This window comes from Canis lupus, chromosome 8 (assembly GCF_003254725.2).
Source record: "Canis lupus dingo isolate Sandy chromosome 8, ASM325472v2, whole genome shotgun sequence".
NCBI classification, from domain to species: Eukaryota; Metazoa; Chordata; class Mammalia; order Carnivora; family Canidae; genus Canis; species Canis lupus.
The window spans coordinates 34,466,624-34,487,624 of NC_064250.1; the positions used below are offsets into that span (position 1 = coordinate 34,466,624).

Genomic DNA, 21,001 nt, shown 5'->3' on the forward strand with positions numbered 1-21,001 from the left:
GGAAGATCCAGAAAGAAAAAGTATTTATATTATTATTACTTCCAACACAGAAAGAAAATCATTATTAATATTTATATGAATTTCCTTCTTATCATTTTATGCTTATATCTAATACATTTTGAATAGAGATTAAATTCTATGTACACTGAACATTTGCACTAAATTAACTTTATAATAATTTTTAATATATACTCAACACATATCTGAATTTTCTAAAATTATTTGTCTTCAAAATTATAATTTTAAAGGGCTGCATAACATTCCAATATATGAATGTACCATAGTTTATTTAACTGAATTCCTTTTGCTGGATATTTAAGTCGTTTTCTATTCTCCTTCATTAGAAATAAAGCTGTAACATTCTTGTACATACATCTTTTTTTCATCTCTAAATACATTTTAGGATGTATTCCTTTAAAGGGCTTTACTGGACAAGTCTATTTGTAGAACATATAACATTCTCCTTTACAGAAACAGATCAAAGAAGCATGTTCCTTCTTATCACCCAAGAAACAAAGATGCTGCTTTAGCTTTGTGTTTTGTTTTGTGTTTTGTTTTGTTTTTAATTTGTGGTCTAGAAGTTTGCCCTGAAATAATCCATGAGAACAGAAAAAAAAAAGAGAGAGAGAGAGAAACCCATTTTTAAAGTATCCTTTTCAACTCCAAGCTTACTCTTTTCAAATCTGAGAACAAAGCACATAAAGGTTTAAGGTTGGATATTTTCTATTTTATTATTTTAAACTTTATTTGAGTATAGTTGACACACAATGTTCATTAATTTCAAGTGTACAGCATAGTGATTCTACAACTTTATATATTATGCTATGCTCACCACAAGTGAGGCTACCATCTGTCACCATATGGTCTTATAATATCATTGACTATATTCCTTATGGTGAGCCTTTTATTCCCATGATTTATTCATTCCATAACTGGAAACCTGTATCTTTTACTCCCCTTCACTCATTTTGCCCCCTTCCACCTCTCTCCCCTATGACAACCATCCATTTGTTCTCTGTGTTTATAGGTCTGATTCTGCTTTTTCTTTGTTTACTCATTTGTGTGTTTTTAGATTCCACGTATGAATAAATTGTATGGTATTTGTCTTTCTCAATCTAATTTATTGTCTTTCTCAATCTAATTTATTTCACTTAGCATAATACCCTCTAGATATATCCATGTTTTTGGAAATGGCATGATCTCATCTTTTTTTGGCTGGACACTTAAGTTGCTTCCATATCTTGGCTATTATAAATAATACTACAATAAACGTAAGGGTATATATGTCTTTTCAAATTAACATTTTTGTTTTCTTTGGGTAAATGTCCAGTAATGAATTTTTTTAAAAAATTTTTGAGGAACCTCTATACTGTTTTTCACAGTGACTACACCAGTTTACATTCCCACCAATAGTGTGTGAGAGTTCTTATTCCCCACCTCCTTGTTGACACTTGTTATTTGTCTTTTCAATTTTAACTATTCTGACAGATGTCAGGTGACATCTCATTGTGGTTTGATTTGCATTTTCCTAATGATTACTGATTTTGAGCATCTTTTCATGTATCTGTTAGCCATCTGTATGTCTTCTTTAGAAAATGTCTATTCAAGTCCTCTGCCCATATTTAATTGGATTGTTTTTTAGTGTTGAGTTATAGAAGTCCTTTATTTTGGATATTAACTCCTTATTGGATATATCATTTGCAAATATCTTTTCCCTTTAGTAGGTTGCCTTTTTGTTTTTTTTTTTTTGATGGTTTCCTTCACTGTACAAAAATCTTTTTATTTTGATGTAGCCCCAAGAGTTTAATTTTACTTTTGTTTCCCTTGCCTTAAGAGACCTCTAGAAAAATGTTGCTATAGCCAACATTAGAGAAATTACTGCCTGTGTTCTCTTCTAGGATTTTTATGGTTTCAGGTCTCACATTTAGATCTTTAATCCATTTTGAGTTTATTTTTGTGTATGGCTTAAGAAAGTGGTCCAGTTTCATTTTTTTAATGTTGCTATCCAATTTTCCCAGTACCATTGAAGAGATTATCTTTTCCCCATTGTATATTCTTGTCTCCTTTGTTGTAGATTAATTGACCATATTAGCATGGGTTCATTTCTGAGTTTTCTATTCTGTTCCATTGATCTATGTGTCTCTTTTTGTGCTCGTATCATACTGTTTTGATTATAACAGCTTTATAGTATATCTTGAAATCTGGAATTGTGGTGCCTCCACAATTTTTTGTTTTTGTTTATCAAGATTGCTTTGTCTATTTGTGGTCTTCTGTGGTTCCATGCACATTCTAGTATGATTTCTTCTAGTTTTGTGAAAAAAAATGCCGTTGGTATTTTGATAGGGATTGCATTATATCTATACATTGTTTTGGGTAGTATGGACATTTTAACAATATTTGTTCTTCCAATCTACAAGCATGGAATATCTTTCCATTTCTTTGTGCTGTTTCTTTCACCAATGTTTCATAGTTTTCACAGTCCAAATCTTTCATTTCTTTGGCTATGTTTATTCCTAGGTATTTCATTCCTTTTGGTACAATTGTGAATGGAGCTCTTGTGTTAATTTCTCTTTCTGCTACTTTGTTATTAGTATATAAAAATGCTACCAATTTCTGAATATTAATTTTGTATCCTACAACTTTACCAAGATCATTTATTCTAGTAGTTTTTTGGTGGAGTCTTTAAGATTTTCTATATATAATATCATTTCATCTGCAAATAACAATACTTTCTTTCACTAAGATAAAACCCTTTTAAAGAGCAGTAATTCAGGATGCCTGGGTGGCTCAGTGGTTGAGGGGCTGCCTTCGGCTCAGGTCGTGATCCCAGGATTCATGATCGAGTCCTGCATCAGGCTCCTTGCATGGAGCCTGCTTCTCCCTCTGCCTGTGTCTCTGCCTCTCTCTCTGTGTCTTTCATGAATAAATAAATAAATCTTTAAAGAGAGAGAGAGAGAACAGTAATTCATGGAATTGTAATCTATAGGTCGAATAAATTGGGATTCTAGCATAAATCTAATAGTAGACTTAACCATAGAGAGTTCTTCAGGTTTTATATAACATATTAGCTGATTTCAAATGAAACACTGCAGTAACCTTAGAAATGACTTTCAAGCATGACCATTGCCAACGTACAGTTTAGATGTAATCTGGGAGTTAAATAAAGACTTCCATGTTGATTTCCAATGCATAACAGGGGAAGATTTCTCCACCTAGGGACTGCTTTCCCAACCATCGCTGCTGTCATTCAGCTTGTACTCCTTGGTTATACACATTGCTAACTTTGGTTCATCTCAAAGTGCCTTAAGAAGTACTGACTCCCTCTTCAAGAATACATTTCATAATGCTTTAACTACATAGGTTTTTTAGCACAGTGCTCTCTATAAACAGTTTTCAGTACTGAAAATTCCCCACCCCCCAGAAAACTTTGCATGGAACTCCAGTACATGAGAAAAACCAAAGCTGTTCTGATTGAAACCAGGCAGGTTTTCTTCCCTAAAACTTTACTCATCCCTACTCCCAAGCCAAGTGGCCCCCAATTTCAGAAAATCTGTAAGATTAAAAACCAGAGGCCAAAAACCAACCAACCAACCAACCACAGGCTTGTACCAAACACAAATTTGGTTCACTGAAAAAGGAAGTCATAGTAATCATCAAGTTAGCCAAATGCATATCTGAAGCACTCCCAAGCAATTTAACTTTTTTTAAAAAAGATCCTAAAACTTCGATTGTTCTATTCATGTAACTGAACCTAATAAGGAAGCCTATTAGCATATTTGCTTTGCAGATACTTGCTCCATGTCACCACAGACTTCATTTTACTGCGCAATTCTAAGGGCTAATTAACAAATCTTACATGTTCTAAGTGCTAGATAATAGTTGGATTCCATTGGCACAAGAGGTCAGACTACAGTAGCTTTATTTGGAGCATAAAGGAATACTAAAATAAACATATTCATTCTATACTTGTAGTAGACTAGAATTTAGACAGTGGTAAGTTCTGAAAGTCAACACAATGTTTACCCAGTTTCCAGTAACTTATGGGGTCACCTTACTTCTCCCATACTTCTGGAAAGAAATGACAATGTAACAAGGTCTTCTAGGCCTAGAATTGTTTGTTCCAATTCAACAATATTATCCTAATCATGCAGAGACTTTTAGGTATCATATTATGGTACATTATGGTCTTGTTTTTATTGACATTTATTAACAAAGTATATTGCCTCTAATTATCAATATGGCATATACAAGTATAAGTCAACTCAATTATACTTTAGAACTGAGAGCCAAACCACAAGATATAGAAGCACAGCCTAATATACAACTAAATAGATTATCTCATACAATCTCAAATGCTCTGGGATTTTCCCTGGGTACTAGGATAGAAAGTTACTCTTTAGTTTGCATGTTCTTTTTATTATGTCAGAGGATTTTGAAATCATCATCTCCTAATTCTTAGAAATCCTTAATATTTACATAAGAATTGAAGAACATAGAAACCCTGGATTCCCTGCAATTCAAACCCATGAGCTCTTCAGACATGTAGTTGTCACAAATGGATGAAGGATGGATTAACAGGAAAATTCCAACAGACCCAATTAAAACACGCAAAGTGTTTTTAATGCCAATGTGTACAAAACTGTGTGGAGATGGTTACACATAGCAGGAGACAATGCAGCATGCTCTCAAAGGTACAGCTTCCCAGATTCCCACAGGGTCTGTCACCAGCATTGGTTGAAGATTCTATTAGACATGAGAAGTTGTCTTTGTATTTCTCCTAGATGACTTTGAACCTTTCTGCTTGCCCCAGCTTCCATCATACTTTCCTACCTGTTGCCAACTGCCCTGAACACTACTTGCTCACCAGGTGTGAGTAACATACAAATAACCCCATGCTCAAGGTTCTAGCCCACTGGCAGTATAAGTCCTACAGCGTAATCATGGAAACAGAATAAAATGGCTTCTAAGATAAAAGCTAAAAAATGGTAACCAAGGAGTGAAGAAGGAGACAAGTGACCTCATTCTGATCTATTTTGAAAATACTGACTTGTTTTGAAGATACTCACTGGATATGTTCCTTAAGTTAATCCTTGGCCAACTCGTTGGAGTGATCATCATTTTATTTAATTTTAGCACGTCCACACTACGAAATGAGCAATACAACCAGGTTCACATAGTCTACTCTGTGCTTGTTTTGGAACTTGTCCATAAAAGCAAACTTCATCAAAAGAGGCTGCATATAATTGGTAGAAGGCAGAAGAAGAATTTGATGGTTTATACATGACTGATGGTTGACCAGCCACTGAGAGACACTATTTGAAATAAGAAAAAAAAATTACACATTTTCTCTAACTGGTCACAAATACTAATTTGAAGGACAGATTAAAAATGAAATATAATTTCTTAATTTACAGACTATGGTAAAACTCAGCATTAATAACCAGGTAAGAATCCAACTTGCTACACAAACATACAATAGGAGATTGGAAGAGTTTAGTTAGAAAGTGGTACCAGGTAGAGATAAATCTCAAATGATGAAACAGGTTTACAGAACACTATGTAACGTATAAGTATTTGATTATTTACCCAGTTGGTTATTTTATTAGCTAAGTCCTTTGCTGCTGTGAATATGCATTGGGGTGGCATATAGAAATAAATAGTGTATAGTGTGTTTCAGAGACAGAAAGGTGTGCCCCTAACCAGACTTTCTGGAATTCACCTTATTTGTGGGATGTTAGTAATCTCATCATGGTTGAAATTTGTTTCATAAGTAGTAGATAATTATAGTGAGGCAAAAATTTCCCTCTTGACTCCTTTTTTTTCCCTAAGCAACTGAAGTCTGTTTTGTATTTTAGGTCTCCAAATACTACTCACAAAACTGGATTTATTCCTGTGACTCATTTTGTTTTTAATTAGTATCATCTGTTCTTGTTCTAATTTTTGTTTATGTCTAGTTCAATTTTTAGAAATTAGTTTTCAATCACTAACATAGTAAACTTAAAATGGCTTTTGGCTGAAACAGGAGCAGCATCTGTAGGCAATCTACAAAGATTATGAAATCATCTGCTGCCCAGCAGGTAGAGTGACAAGATCTCCTAGGAAAACCCAGCATTATTATGCCAGGACAGGAATGGCACATTCCAGAATAGCTAGCATTTGCTGAGCTCTGCTGTATCTACTGTCCACCCTGTCATTCATACTACTTAAAGGGCAACCTGAAACACCTTCCCTTCATTTTTGTCCCTTAATCTACATGTAGCCAAAGGAAGCTCAAGGACCCCAAAATGTGGCCATAAAACATCTTGTATTAAATAAAATTGAAGTGGAAATGATATAAGACGGTCATCCTTGTCATTCTTCTAGGCCCATTTATCTGGTGTGTAACTGTACTGAAGGACACAGTTTGTCTTGGATCAGCTTTCCAAGAGATGATAAAATCTCATTTTTTGACACATATCCTCAAACAATTGACTTTTTTAAAAATGGGAAGTCAATCCTAGCTTAATTTTCTGAGTAGGAAACTTCCTATAATATAAAATGCAGGCACAAAGGAAAAAAGAGTCTCTTTATACATTATTTCCCTTTCTCTTTTTTTAAAACAAAATACTACATGCCAACTCGCAAGCGAAGCTTTGAAAGCTCTAATTTTCCTCTTTGAAGCCTCAAAGGGTGGCATTGGCAAGGATAGATCCTGTTTCACATATCTAGCCCCCAGGTTTCCTCTCAATTGCTAGTAACATCTGGTATTCCTCTAGGGTCTGTTTGAGATCCATAATTATTTCTTTACCATGTTAATGATTACAAATATCTCTTTCCCACTACCCTGCTTCTTCCAGACTTTTCTTTCTTTTCTGTTGACACACCATTATAAGAAAAATAAATAAGACAATTCCTAATTCCATGGTTGAGATCTCTGCCTCACAAAATGATAATCATCAACAGGAAGAATGGTTCATAAGTAGTGGTCTGAACCAAGTGATTCTAATACCAAATGTAAGATAATTGCTTTTCTTAGAAACCATCAATCTATTGTTCTATCTTTACTACTCCCTGTGGATCCAAAATCCCTCTCTCTAGGGACATATTTGGCCTCCAGTATTATGGGGAAAATTTTTTTTGACAATGCCAGTAATTTGGAAAAAGACCACCCAATTATGATTTGCCTTACTTCCATGTTTTATCTTTCTGTTGGCAGGAAAACCAGATTTTCAAACCAATGCTTCACTTAGGCCTGGGAAGATATTTAGCCATAATGGATCTGCCAACTCCTGACTCCTGTATAAAAAGTTCCTTTAACCAAGGACATATTCAAGCTGAAGCAGGAAAGATATTTCTTGTACATGAAGAAGGGTCATCTACCCTATAAGCACCTCAGAAACCAATGGCCTTCTTACTCACCACTAGGAGGATTGTACAACTCTAGGATTCTTCAGCTCTATGGTCAAAGGAAATACACCAAACTCAATATTTACATTCTATGTATTTAGCAATAATAATGATAAAATACAAATTGTAGGATGGAAAAAATCTGAGATCTCACTGTGCTTGAGATTGGAGATTTATAGAATCCTGCCTGACATATATGGACCATCTTTCCTTAATTGCCTAGGAGGCCTAGATATTCCAGTGTATTCTGAGGAGTTTGCAATACACCATTTCTCCTCAAAAGAGTAGTCCAAGAGCTATCCCTACCTAAGTGTTGTATGACATTTCCCTTCTCATAACATATAATTAGATTCAGTCAAGAGCCTGGCACACACTAAAGAGCAGGAGCTATCGTTTTGTCTCTTCCCACCTAGAATGTGAGTGTCATGAGGGCAAGATTATTTTCCCTGTGTCCATGATAGCCTCCCCAGTGCCTAGAACAATAAATATCTTTTCAATGAATGAATGAGAGAAAACTTTAGGACAATAAGTCATCAAATGTCTGTAAGTAAGGAAGAGTTCTGAGGATGAGCAGAACAAGTGAACCAGAGCTGATGGAACAAATTTACCAAAGAAGAGAGGATTTGGTAATCCCTTCAGATTTTCAAACCAGAGCAAGATTTGAAGGCAGAGCAAGATTCCAGTAAGTAGGAAGGCTCTCCATAGAATGGGAGTGGGGTGGGGAGTAAGAGCCAGGGGTAGGAGTAAAAGGGGACTTGCAGGGAGATCCCTCTCTCTTTACCATCTCCAAAGCCTGTCGTGACAGTGGAGGGTGTTTTGGTCCACAATCTGGGGTCTGCTTCCCTCAGTGTCCCATGCAGCCACCCTCATTTGTGGCCACTTTCCTGTACCACTTCTTGGAAGTCAGTTACCAGTCCCCTTGCAAATCCATCTCACAGGCAAGCAGAGGGAAATGTGCCAGACCCCTAGCCCTTCATCTCTTTCCAATACCCAGTTCTCTCTTGTATATCTTTCCCTTGCTCTCAACAGAACCTTCTCTCTTTCCCCTCTTTCTCTGGATACCCTGCATTATCCTATCAATGGTTTTTGAGCTTTTGTGAAAGCCAAAAGCTTCTAGTGCATGTGCTTTCCCTATTACAAAAATTCCTGAGGTGGACTTCCAGTATGTTCAGGTAATCTTAGCAAATTGAGAGGGAGGGAAAATTCAGGGAGAAAAAAACATGTAAATATTTTAGTAAATTATGCTTCCACAATTTCTGCCAGTGGCTAGAGACCTCCTTCTGGTTTCCTAAAACACTTTAGATATAACTAAATAAATGTAAAACTTGTCAAAAAGAGTTGGAATGCAACCCAAAATGCTGAGTTCAAACCTGATCTGTGTTGTTTGGGGAACTTAGAACCTAACAGAAAATGATACAGCATAATAAGGACCTTTCTTGTCTGTGACCTCATTAATTAAAAACTACAGCAGGAGCTGGTCTGCAAGTAGGACTGCATGTGACTAAGATAATTAAATTGAGGAAAATACAAACTGAGCTAAAGCAAAGAGATTTGATTTCCTGCATAAATCATCCAAAGAGAGTGATATTTTAAAATTTACAAATTTTTAAGTTTTTAAAAAAAATTCATGAAATGAAACAAAAACCAAAATAGGTGAGCTAATTTAGACTGAGAAAAAAAAAAGTCAGCTCTTCTTTAGGAAAGGAATCTCTGAGGGTGTGCTGGAAAGGCAGCTTACCTTCTCAAACCTCTTGCCCCTCCTTCAACTGTGGGCCTCCTGGAAGGCACATAACAGCATCATGTGTAGTTACATTAAATTTGAGGACCCTCAGAGGTGGTATTAATAGCCTGTCTTCATATTTTTTTCATGGCTTAAGGAGCAATAACTGATTAACTACTGTAGGCTAGAACTGCTTTGTGGTAGAGATACTGAGAGTGGTCAATAAAATCTTTCTATCCATCTATTAACCAATCATTTGATTTATCAACCATTAACTGATCTATGGATCCTCCTTCCTTCCTTCATCCCTTCATCCCTTCCTTCATCCCTACCTTCCTTCTCCTCATCCTCCCACCCTCCCTTCTTTTCTTCTCTCCTTCCAAACTAGAATCTAAACTAAACCTAGAGTCAGGTACCTGCCCGGAAGTTGAGCTCTGAATTTTAATCTCATATTGGGTCCTCGTTAATAAGATATCACCTATATGTGTGACCTGTAACTTACAGACCTAGTGAATGAAGGGTTTAGATCAGCTCCTTACAGTGCAGCCATCTAGCCTCTGGCTCCGAGTGCCTCCATATAGATCCCTGACTTACCACTTCCTGTTTGTGTGATTTTGTACAACTTATTTAATCTCACTGTGCCTCAATTTCCTTATCTGTGAAATTAGGATCATAATTGTACCTATTGACTACTTAGAATATGAAATGAGATAATGTATAAAAAAACTTAGAGCATGGATTTATTAAATAAACATTAAGATTATTACATTTTTCAAACAGAGAAAGACAATTATATGATCTCACTCATATGTGGAATTTAAGAAACAAAACAGAGAATCATAGGGAAGAGAGGAAAAAATAAGATGAAATCAGAGAGGGAGACAAACAACAAGAGACTCTTAACCATAGGAAACAAACTGAGGGTTGCTGGAAGGGAGGGGTGAGGGGATGAGGTAACTGGGTGATGAACATTAAGGAGGGCACATGATGTAATGAACACTGGGTGTTATATAAGACTGATGAATCACTGAGCTCTACCTCTGAAACCAATAATACATTATATGTTAATTAATTGAATTTTAATTTTTGAAAAGATTATTAAATTTTTATTTTATTTTAAAATGTTTTTACTATTTCATTTTTATTTTATTTTTTATTTTAATTCCAGTATAGTTAATATATAGTGTTATATGAGTTTCAGGTGTACAATACAGTAATTCTATAATACTCTAATGCAATTCTATACATTACTCAGGGCTCATTATGATAAGTGTACTCTTAATCCTTTTTGTGTTCACTCATCCCCGCAAATCCTCCTCCCCTCTGATAACCATCAGTTTATATATACATATATATATATACACACATACCACAGATATATATACACACACACATATACATGCCACATCTTCTTTATCTACCCATTAGCCAATGGACACTTGAGCTGTTTCCATAGTTTGGCTATTGTGGACATTGTTGCTATAAACATTGGAGTGCAGGTGCCCCTTCAGATCACTACATTTGTGTCTTTGGTTTAAATCCCTAGTAGTGTAATTGCTGGGTTGTAGGGTAGCTCTATTTTCGACTTTCTGAGGAACCTCCATGCCGTTTTCCAGAGTGGCTGCACCAGCTTGCATTCCCACCAACAGCGTCAGAGTTTCCCTTTCTCTGCATCCTCATCAACATCTGTCATTTCCTGACTTGTCAATTTTAGCCATTCTGACTGGTATGAAGTTAGGTTTATGTTTCTAAGAATTTATCCATTTCTTCTAGGTTGTCCATTTGTTGTCAAATATTTTTTCATAATGTTCTCTTATAATCCTTTGTATTTCTGTGATGTTGGTTGTTATTTCTCCTTTCATATATGATTTTGACTTTTTGCGTCTTCTCTACTTTTTATTATGATGATGAGACTGGCTAAAGTATTATCAATTTCATGGATCTTTTCAAAGAGCAGTTTCTGGTTTCAATGATCTGTTCTATTGGGTTTTTTCGTTCCTATACTGTTTATTTCTGCTCTAATCTTTATTATTTCCTTTCTTCTACCAGTTGTGGATTTTGTTGTTTTTTTCTAGCTTCTTTAGGTTTAAAGTTAAGTTGTTTGAAATTTTTCTTGTTTCTTGATATAGACCTGTATTGCTATATACTTTCCTCTTGGGACAGCTTTTCCTGCACCCCAAAGATTTTTGGACCATTGTGTTTTCATTTTAATTTTTATCCATGTATTTTTTTATTTCCTTTTTTATTTCATAGTTGACCCATTTGTTGTTTAGTAGCATGTTATTTAACCTCCATGTATTTGTGTGCTTTCCAGATTTTTTCTTGTGATTAATTTTCAGTTTCATAGTGTTGTGGTCAGAAAAGATGCATAGTACTTCAGTCCTTTTGAATTTGCTGAAACTTGTTTTGTGGCCTAATATGTGATCTATTCTGGAGAATGTCCAATATACTCTTGAAAAGATTATGTGTTCAGCTGTTTTAGGATGGAATATTCTTAATATTTTTGTTTGGTCCAGCCAGTCCAGTGTGTCGTTCAAAACCACTATTTTGGATGATCTGTTGATATTATTTGGATGGTTGGTTGATGTAAAGAGGGTGTTAAAACCCCGTACTATTCTTGTCTTACTATCAACTACTTCCTTTGTGTTTGTTATTCGCTGGTTTAGGTATTTAGGTGCTCCCATCTTGAGTGCATAAATATTTACAATGTTTTATCTTCTTGTCAGATTGTTCCTCTTATGATTTTATAGTATCCTTCTTTGTCTCGTGTTACAGTGTTTTAAAGTCTATTTTGTCTGAGATAAGTATCATTACTCCAGCTTTCTTTTCACTTCCATTTGAATGATAATTGCCTTTCCATCCCAGGGCACCTCCGTGGCTCATTGGTTGAGCATCTGCCTTTGGCTCAGGTCATAATCTGAGTCTCAAGATCGAGTTCTGCATCAGACTCCCCTTCAGGAACCTACTTCTCCCTCTGCCTATGTCTCTGCCTCTGTGTGTGTGTGTGTGTGTGTCTCATGAATAAATAAATAAAATCTTTTTAAAAATCGCTTTTCTGGGCAGCCTGGGTGGCTCAGCAGTTTAGTGCCTGCCTTCAGCCCAGGGCGTGATCCTAGAGACCCGGGATTGAGTCCCACATCGGGCTCCCTGCATGAAGCCTGCTTCTCCCTCTGCCTGTGTCTCTGCCTCTTTCTCTCTCTGTGTGTGTCTCTCATGAATAAATAAATAAAATCTTTAAAAAAAATGATTTTCCATTCCTTCTCTTTCAATCTGTATGTGTCTTTAGGTCTGAAATGAGTCTCTTGTAGGTAGCATATAGATGGGTCTTTCTTTTTTATCCATTCTGTCACCCTATGTATTTTGATTGGAGCATTTTTTTTTTAAGATTTTTTTTTTTAATTTTTATTTATTTATGATAGTCACAGAGAGAGAGAGAGGCAGAGACATAGGCAGAGGGAGAAGCAGGCTCCATGCACCGGGAGCCTGATGTGGGATTTGATCCGGGGTCTCCAGGATCGTGCCCTGGGCCAAAGGCAGGCGCCAAACCGCTGCGCCACCCAGGGATCCCGATTGGAGCATTTAGTCCATTTATATTCAAAGTAATTATTGATAGGTATATACTTACTGGCATTTTGTTACTTGTTTTATGGTTGTTTTTGTAGTTCTTCTCTGTTCCTTTTTACTCTTGCTCTATTCTCTCATGGTTTGCTGGCTTTCTTTAGTAATACACTTGGATTCCTTTCTATTTAGTTTTGCATATTTTTAAAAAAGATTTTATTTATTTGAGAGAGAGCATGATCAGGGTAAGGGCCTGAAGAAGAAGCAGGTTCCCTGTTGAGCAGGGAGCCTGATGCAGGGCTCAATCCTGGGACTCCCGGATCATGATCTGAACCAAAGGCAGATTCTTAACTGACTGAGTCACCCAGGCACCCCTAGCTTTGCATATTTGTTACCAGTTTTTGATTTGCAGTTACCAGTAGGTTTGTATCACCTGCATATAGCCATCTATATTAAGTTGATAGTGTTGTGCCCAAGATTAGGTATTTGAGAAACCACCAAGGAGCCGACACCGATGCAAACGCACGAGGGTTTATTTACAAGCTCGAACTTGGGTCCAAATGTACCCGACACAGCAGAGCAGGGACTTGGACCCTGAGGTTAAGAGGCGTAGCAGTTTTTTAGGGGCCAATAGCCAATGAGATTGTAATACACACAGAAAGTTGCACAGTCATGTCCCTCGGCACACAGGTGGCCAATGGAATTACAATTTACCCTATAGTGACCGTTTGAACTAGCCTATCACTCTGGTCTGAATTGGCGTGCAGGTTTGGCAGGCAAAAGGCAGGTTTTACATTTTTGGGGGTTAGAGGTTCCACATTCCTATATGAGCCGGTTTCCAGTAAGGGTGTGCTCAGCAGCTTGACTAGGGTGGGGGAGTGCCTTAAGGAGTAAGCAGGTCATGTGGGGGTTATACATGAGATGGCGAGTGTAGCACAAAATGGAGTTAGTCCTGCTCTGCTCGTCCAGGGGTAGGGAATTTTTGTTAAATTCCTTAGGTCCCACATAGTCACTTAAGTTTGAACATATTTTTTACTCATCTTCCCTCTACAGTTTAGTTATATGGTGTTATATTTTACACCCTTTTTAAAAAGTTTTTTAAAGATGTTTGTTTGTTTGTTTGTTTGTTTGAAGGGGGGGCAAAGAGAGAGGGACATGCAGATTCCATGGGCAGTATGGAGCCTGATGAGGGGCTTGATCCCACAACCCTGAGATCATGACCTGAGCTGAAACCAAGAGTTGGACACTCAACCAACTAAGCCACCCAGACACCCCTTTACATCCTTTTTATTTTATTAATCCTTTGACAGATTTTTATAGCTATACTTAATTTTACTAATCCTATTTGTCTTACTCCTACTTATGGTCTTCCCTTTCCACTCAAAGAGAACCATTTAACAATTCTTGTAGGGCTGATTTAATGGCCATAAATTCCTTTAATTTTTGTTTTATAAACTCTTCATCTCTCCTTCTGTTCTGAGTTATAGTCTTGCTAAAGAGAGTATTCTGACTTCAGGTTTTCTTTTTTTTTCTTTTAGCACTTGGAGTGCATCATGCCACTTTTGTTCTGGCCTACAAAGTTTCTGCTGAAAAATCAGCTGATAGCCTTATGGGCTTTCCCTTGTATATTACTATTTTCTTTTGCTGCTTTAAAAATTCTCTCTTTACCACTATCTTTTGCCATTTTAATTATGATGTGTCTTGATGTAGACTCCTTGGGTTGATTTTGTTGGGGGCTCTCTGTGCCTCCTGGATCTGGACTTCTGTTTCCTTCCCCAGATTCAGGAAGTTTTCAGCTCTGTCCCCTTTTATCTCTTATGATTCTCGGATTCCTGTAATGCAAATGTAATTACACTTGATGGTGTCACTGAGTTCTCTAAGTCTATTTTCATTTATTATTATTTTTTCTCTCTCCTGTTCAGCTCAGTTGCTTCCCATTCCTCTGTCCTTCAGGTCACTGATCCATTCTTCTATGGATCTTTCTACTATGTATTCCACCTAGTGTATTTTTAATTGGAGTTATTGAGCCCTTCATCTCTGACTGGTTCTTTTTTATGTTTTTTTGTCTCTTTGTTAAAGGTTCTCCACTCTTCTCCAGTCTAATGAGTATCTGTATGACAATTACTTTAAATTCTTCATCTGCCATGTTATTCATATCCACTTCATTTAGGTCTCTTGCTGTGATATTGTTCTGTTCTTTCATTTAGGACATATTCCTCTCTCCCACTGCTGGGGCTGCAGTTGGACTGGAACATGTAGTTATCTTTTCCTCTCCCCAGAGCAGGAGTCAGTTTGGAGTGGTGTTGCCTGCACACCACCACAGTTTTAGCATGATTTTGGGTGGGCTATGGCCAATACATTGAAGAGGTCAGGACTGCAAGAGAACAAGGTGGTGGATATGTGGTGTTAGCAAGATTTGCAGGGTCTGATCTAGAACCAAAACCTGCCTGGGAGGGGTGTGTCCACAGGAGAATGAGAGATTGGGTATGCTGTTAGCAAGCTTGGTGGAGAGTTTTGGTGCTAGACTAGTTCCCACAAGTGTCGACATCTAGGCTGGAGGGCAGAAGGGACATGCACTAGCCAGCTCCTCTGTTCCCAGAGAAGTCTCCCAATGATCCCTGCCCCTCTAGTACATTCTCTAAGATTAGTAAGCAAATCTCTCTCCCATAAATCCCAGGTGTTTTTCAAACTGCTGCTTCTCTACTGTATCTCTGCAGAGCTGTTTTTTGTGCTGTCTTTTTAGGGGGGGAGATTCAATTCCCCCTCACCCTCCCACCTCTCACAGAACCAAGCCCACTGATTTTATAAGTTTCAGGTATTAAGCTTTGCTAATTGTAAGAACTTGCAAAATTCAGCCCCTCTGGTTTTCAAAGCCAAGTGTTATGGGGATTTGTCTTCCTCATGTGCATTCTCCATGTGGGTTCCCTGATGTGACAATCTGTTTCTCTCCACTTTCTGTACCAACAGTGTCCCTCTCTCCCTCAGTATAGTCCCTCAGGTCTATTTAGCTTTGATGTGGCCTCTTCTCTACATTTACCTGTGGAGTCTGTTCTGTCAGTCTTCAGGTCATTTTTTGGGTTATTTACACTTATGTATGTATTATCAAACTGTATCTGTGGGACAAGATGAGCTCTGGTCCTCCTAATCCATCATCTTCCCCAGAAGTCAAGATTATTAAGTTTTTCTCAGTAAAAACAAAGATATTTGCCTATTTGAGAAATGAGATTAAATAACTTAGAAGGTTAAGTGACATGTGGAAGCTCAACACCACTGGTTTTCTCTCTGCAGCCTACAGATGAATAAATCCAGCATAAGCTGCCACAGTGATAAGCTGATTAAAAGAAATATGTTCAAATTGTACAATAAAATGATAATTAGCTGAAGTGCTTGAAGAATAGAATATTGCAGATACCTCAGTGTTAGCTAGAGAAAGGCAGATATATATGTATATATATTCATATATATAAAATCGCTTTCCATAAAAAGCTAGAAAATGCTTTATAAAATCATTAGACTCAATGAGTCCACTTTCCTGCCTCAGTAAGCAGAACATAGTAAATATAATTAATATAATTAAACTCTTTTGTAATTATATATAAGGAACTTTCTATAGAAATACATAAATTAGGGATCCCTGGGTGGCGCAGCGGTTTGGCGCCTGCCTTTGGCTCAGGGCGCGATCCTGGAGACCCGGGATCGAATCCCACGTCGGGCTCCCGGTGCATGGAGCCTGCTTCTCTCTCTGCCTGTGTCTCTGCCTCTCTCTCTCTCTCTCTGTGACTATCGTAAATAAATAAATAAAATTTAAAAAAAAAAAAAAGAAATACATAAATTATACATATAACATATAATTATGTTAAATTCCTTTGAAATAACATTAACTCTAAAACTTACACTGCCTCCAGGTCATGGTTAAATGCACTAAAGGATCTAGTTTGGCCCCTCCACTGTATCCCAGCAGAGCCCAGAATGTTCTCTGAAGATGAGTGTTAATGAAGAAGGGGATTCATGTCTCCAATTCCAGCACACAGAAAATATGTTGCACAGCCATCTACTAACGTGCATCGAGCAGTTTTTCACTCACCCTGAAAATACTTTTTTAATGCTCCAATCCATGTATCCATGGTTCTTTTCCAATGTTTTGAAAACTGCAGATAAATTATCCATTTAAGTGAGAGTTCTAATCACTTGAGCTTATTTACTGGGGTTTTCCAGGTTTCCAGGCCTCTGTTCTCTCCATATGTTACTGGTCAATCTATCCCAACTGCTAACTCAGGAAGTGAAGGGATGTGCCCTGGCACTGCTATGGCCAACTGCTATATCCTGGGAAATCCCAAGGGAGCTGGACAAATTGGGAGCACAACTCCTAGCTGGGTTGGCCAACATTGTTGCCCAAAACTCAGATAAATTTGTTGTAAGACAGGCCAATGAGTCAAGAGACAAAGGTTTGAAAAAGAGAAAAGGAGAGATTTATTCTGTATGCTATTCTGTATAAATGGAGGTGGTAGGCTCAAGCTTTAACATGTGAACTCTCCACCAGCAAGATGGATACATAGAGATTTATAGGGAGAGAGAGGTTTTGGGGTATGTGTTGGAAAGGTGGCAGAGGGTGCATGATCATAGGTAGGGGTTTGGTATGTGTACAGTGGTGATTATGGGCAGAGAAGGGGCCCTGTGGGATGTAGTCTTCTAGCCATTCCATTGCTATCCGGGCTTTTACGACCTGGTGATTGGAATGTTCTGGTCATTGCAAAATGTCTTCATCAGTGCCTCAAGAGAGTACAATAAGAAATAAAAACAATGGATTTCAGTTACAGCCTGAGTTAAATTGTCTTGCCTAGTTCTGGTTTTAACTCTTGTGGTTTACAGTTGAGCAAAAGGGTTCACTGATACATATGGCAGCACTTTGTAGAACAAGATAAAATGTCAGCTTCCCTAAATTGTGGTCAGAAGGGAGTACCAGGAGAGAAACATGCATTGATTTTAGGAAATAATTTTTTTTAAGATTTTACTTATTTATTCATGAGAGACAGAGAGGCAGAGACATAGGCAGAGGGAGAAGCAGGCTCCACACAGGGATCCCTATGCAGGACTCGATCCCGGGACTCCAGGATCAGGCCCTGAGCCAAAGGCAGCTGCTCAACCACTGAGCCACCCAGGTATCCCTGATTTTAGGAAATAATTATTCATACTTTGGTTCTGAAGTCAATCGGTCATCATCCGTCGACATATTTGCCACTTGGTATTCTGGGGAGCTTCTATTCTATATCAAGAATTAAATTGGGATCATTGTTATTTATTTTCTTTTTTTTTTTTTTGGTTCATTGTTATTTCTATTTAACTTACTCCCATAGTTGTTCTGTGTGTCTGTGTGTGTACCTATGCTTATATGTGTATGTATGTGTGTCCAGTCTGAGCCTCTAACCAGTATTGAGGTCAACAATGGAGTAGAAGGTAGGCTGCTTCTGGAAGGCAGGAGAGAGTTGCCAACTGTCCATCTCTGACATGGTTGGGGGAGCAAAGGGACAAAGTTAATCTTATTCCGAGGTTGAGATCACTGATGTCCTCCTATCTCCTCAAATAGCACCATGTCCATTACCTGGCTGATACTCCATCTCCCGGTTTCCCTTTTGTGCTTCCTGCTTCAAGGCTGTCATTCTTAAACCTTACTTCCCCATTTCCCTCAGCTACTCCCATGCCCCAGCCATTCAAAATGCTTGTGTCCTGCTCCTTTCTTAGAGGATCTTGCTCTCAGCTAGTTATCTTGGGGGATGAGATTTCAAAGGCTCATGCTAAGGTTTTAGAGATTGTTAACAACTTAACATGTAACTTCTTCCATGTAACAAATTCCTATTTAAACTAGCAGTCCCCAGTGTTTTACCTCCCGTGAACTCCCCCATGTAATCATCTGATGGTGGACTTTTAGGAATTTCAATAGGGAAGAAGTTTGAAGGGAAAATAAAACTCTTCTGACATCCTCTGTTGTCACCATGAAAGTGCCTGCCTACTTCTACAAGCAAGGCAGGGCCTGTACAGCATCCTCCAATATTCAGAGGTAGCTGCTGTCATTCTGGGATTTATAGTCCATTTGGCTAATTACTTTCTAGGTTCCCCCTAATAAAGTCTCAGAACCAGAATACCATGTAAGAGAGGTGGTGGCCAGAAAGCTATGACTGAACACATTGCATTTTTCTCACTGGCTAGTACGAGGTTTTTATCATGTTTATTGCATATGTTAACATCACCAAAGTGGGTCATCAGAAATGAGATTCGCACCTCAGCTGACCCGAGTAGAGCTGGGGTGACAGGGGATCTGTTTATTTTAATGTATTTTAAAATAACTCAAGCTCTGTTTACTGTCTGGTTATGTTGCTTAGAAACCTCATAATTCTGACCTGAATCCAAGTTATAAATGGAACATTTGGAAAACTCTGGAAAAATGTTCTTGGAACTCTATCCTTGTTCAGGAAACTTTTTTCCATGTTAACACTGTGTGATTCTTACTATAGGTACAATAACTTATAGATAATAAGTTAAAGTAATTTATTTTTGGGTGTTAGTCCCTGTATCATAAAGGAAAACAAATTGTCTTCTATTCCCCAAGCTCCTGCCTCAGATGATAAAAGAGACACTTCCACTAAATTGGTGGTATTGGAAAGGAAATTTTCTCCCTCCTTTCCTCCATTCATTTTCCCTTGAGAGGAATAGTAACCAAAACGAGTGAGCACACCTGCCCTCTTTCAGGCATGGGTCAATATGTAAGCAACCATTGCCCATGTGTGGCTTCTTTCTCCCTCTTTGGCCTCTCTCTATAGAGATGGCCTCTCTGCAATTGCCTGGGCCTACCTCTCCTCCATGCTATAAGCCTTCTGGGAAAGAGTCTGTCCTTGCAAGCAAAGGCCAATGCCTGTCCAGTTGCTTTGCCAGGACCAGGTAGTAAATAAAATACAATTCAAAGCACAAGACTAGAAGAGATCTCTTGGACTCTGTAGTCTGAGCTACATTTTCTACTCCAGCTTTACCAGTAATCAAGCTGTTATTTTGGTTTCCTATTCCTACCTCTTTCTCATTTTTCCCAGAACTTGAGAGAAGAATGTGCTTCACTTGAGCCCAATAGACTGGTATAATGAAATCATGGAATAGCAGCACCTTTATACTTGCAAGAAATCCTAAAAATCATGCTAAATAATTCCCTTCTGATTCATGAATAAACAAAGACCTAGAGGCATTAAGCTACTTGTCCAAAGTTACTCAGATTTTATGACCACAATGACATGAAGATTCAGAACTTTGGATTCAGCAATCTTGCCATTACTGTTATTTGTGGCCAACCCTGGTCATAGGCACTTGAAATCTTTATACCTCTCTCCCAACATCACCTCTGAATCCTGGGGTGCCTGGGTGGCTCAGTCAGTTGAACACATCAGACTTTTGATTTCCACTCAGGTCATGGTCTCAGGGTCCTAGGATCCAGGCTTGTGTCAGGCTCCACGTTTAGCAGAGTGTGCTTCTCCTTCTCCCTCTGCTCCATCCTCCACTTTCTCTCTCTCAAATAAATAAAATCTTAAAAACAATAACAACTTCTGAACCCCTTTCCCTCTCATCTCTCAATTGCAGATCCCTCTTTGTTTAGATAAAATGTAAATCACCAGATGAGAACTTCTCAGCCTCAAATGACCAAACTCATTCTCTTCTCTTCCCATCACAATGGAGGCACATGGCTGTCTCCTTCCCAGTGCCAGTGCCTTCACCCATGTTCAGGAGTTTGTCTCTCTCACCTCCAAAAATCCCCGTGTGGGTGTTTCTCTTTTGTGGTGCTACCGTACACTTAGCATTCTTGAAATCTTCACATACCTGTCAGATGAAATTATCTTTGTTTAGTTGTAGCAATAAGGGTCAAGATGGAATCTGTCAGACAAAGTATCAAAGGATACTTGTCCAGCGGTGTGGCATATTCTAGTATTTTTAAAGTGTGTCATTCGACTCATATAAAGCCTCTCTACATTTAATCAATTATTTTTGATAGACATTTAAATATGCTAGAGTCTCTGTCATCTTCAAAACAGATATATAAACCAGCAGACAAATGCTCCCTCAATTGCACCTTATACCTCTATTGTCCACATTTTCAGAAAAGATGTCCCTACTCTATGCCTCTATTCTTCACCTGCCTTCACCCCTTAACTTTCATCTATTCTTGTCCCCACCTGCCCCAGTACCTACCCCTACTAAGCCCACTGGAGAATGTTCCCTTTCTATTCTCACCTAACTGTATTATTCAGCAGCGTCCACCCCAGCAGACCATCCCTCCCACCCCAAGACAGGGAGATGACATTG

At 38.0% G+C, this 21,001-nt stretch overlaps 1 long non-coding RNA gene across 1 annotated transcript in view; it reads left to right on the plus strand.

Moving 5' to 3' along the window:
* LOC112657682 (uncharacterized) overlaps nt 1–7,478 on the plus strand; it is a 176,008-nt gene extending 168,530 nt beyond the window's left edge. The window contains exon 10 of the long non-coding RNA XR_007412687.1: nt 7,196–7,478. This is a non-coding gene — a long non-coding RNA (uncharacterized LOC112657682). The remainder of the gene's footprint in view (nt 1–7,195) is intronic.
* The last annotated feature ends 13,523 nt before the right edge of the window (nt 7,479–21,001 follow it).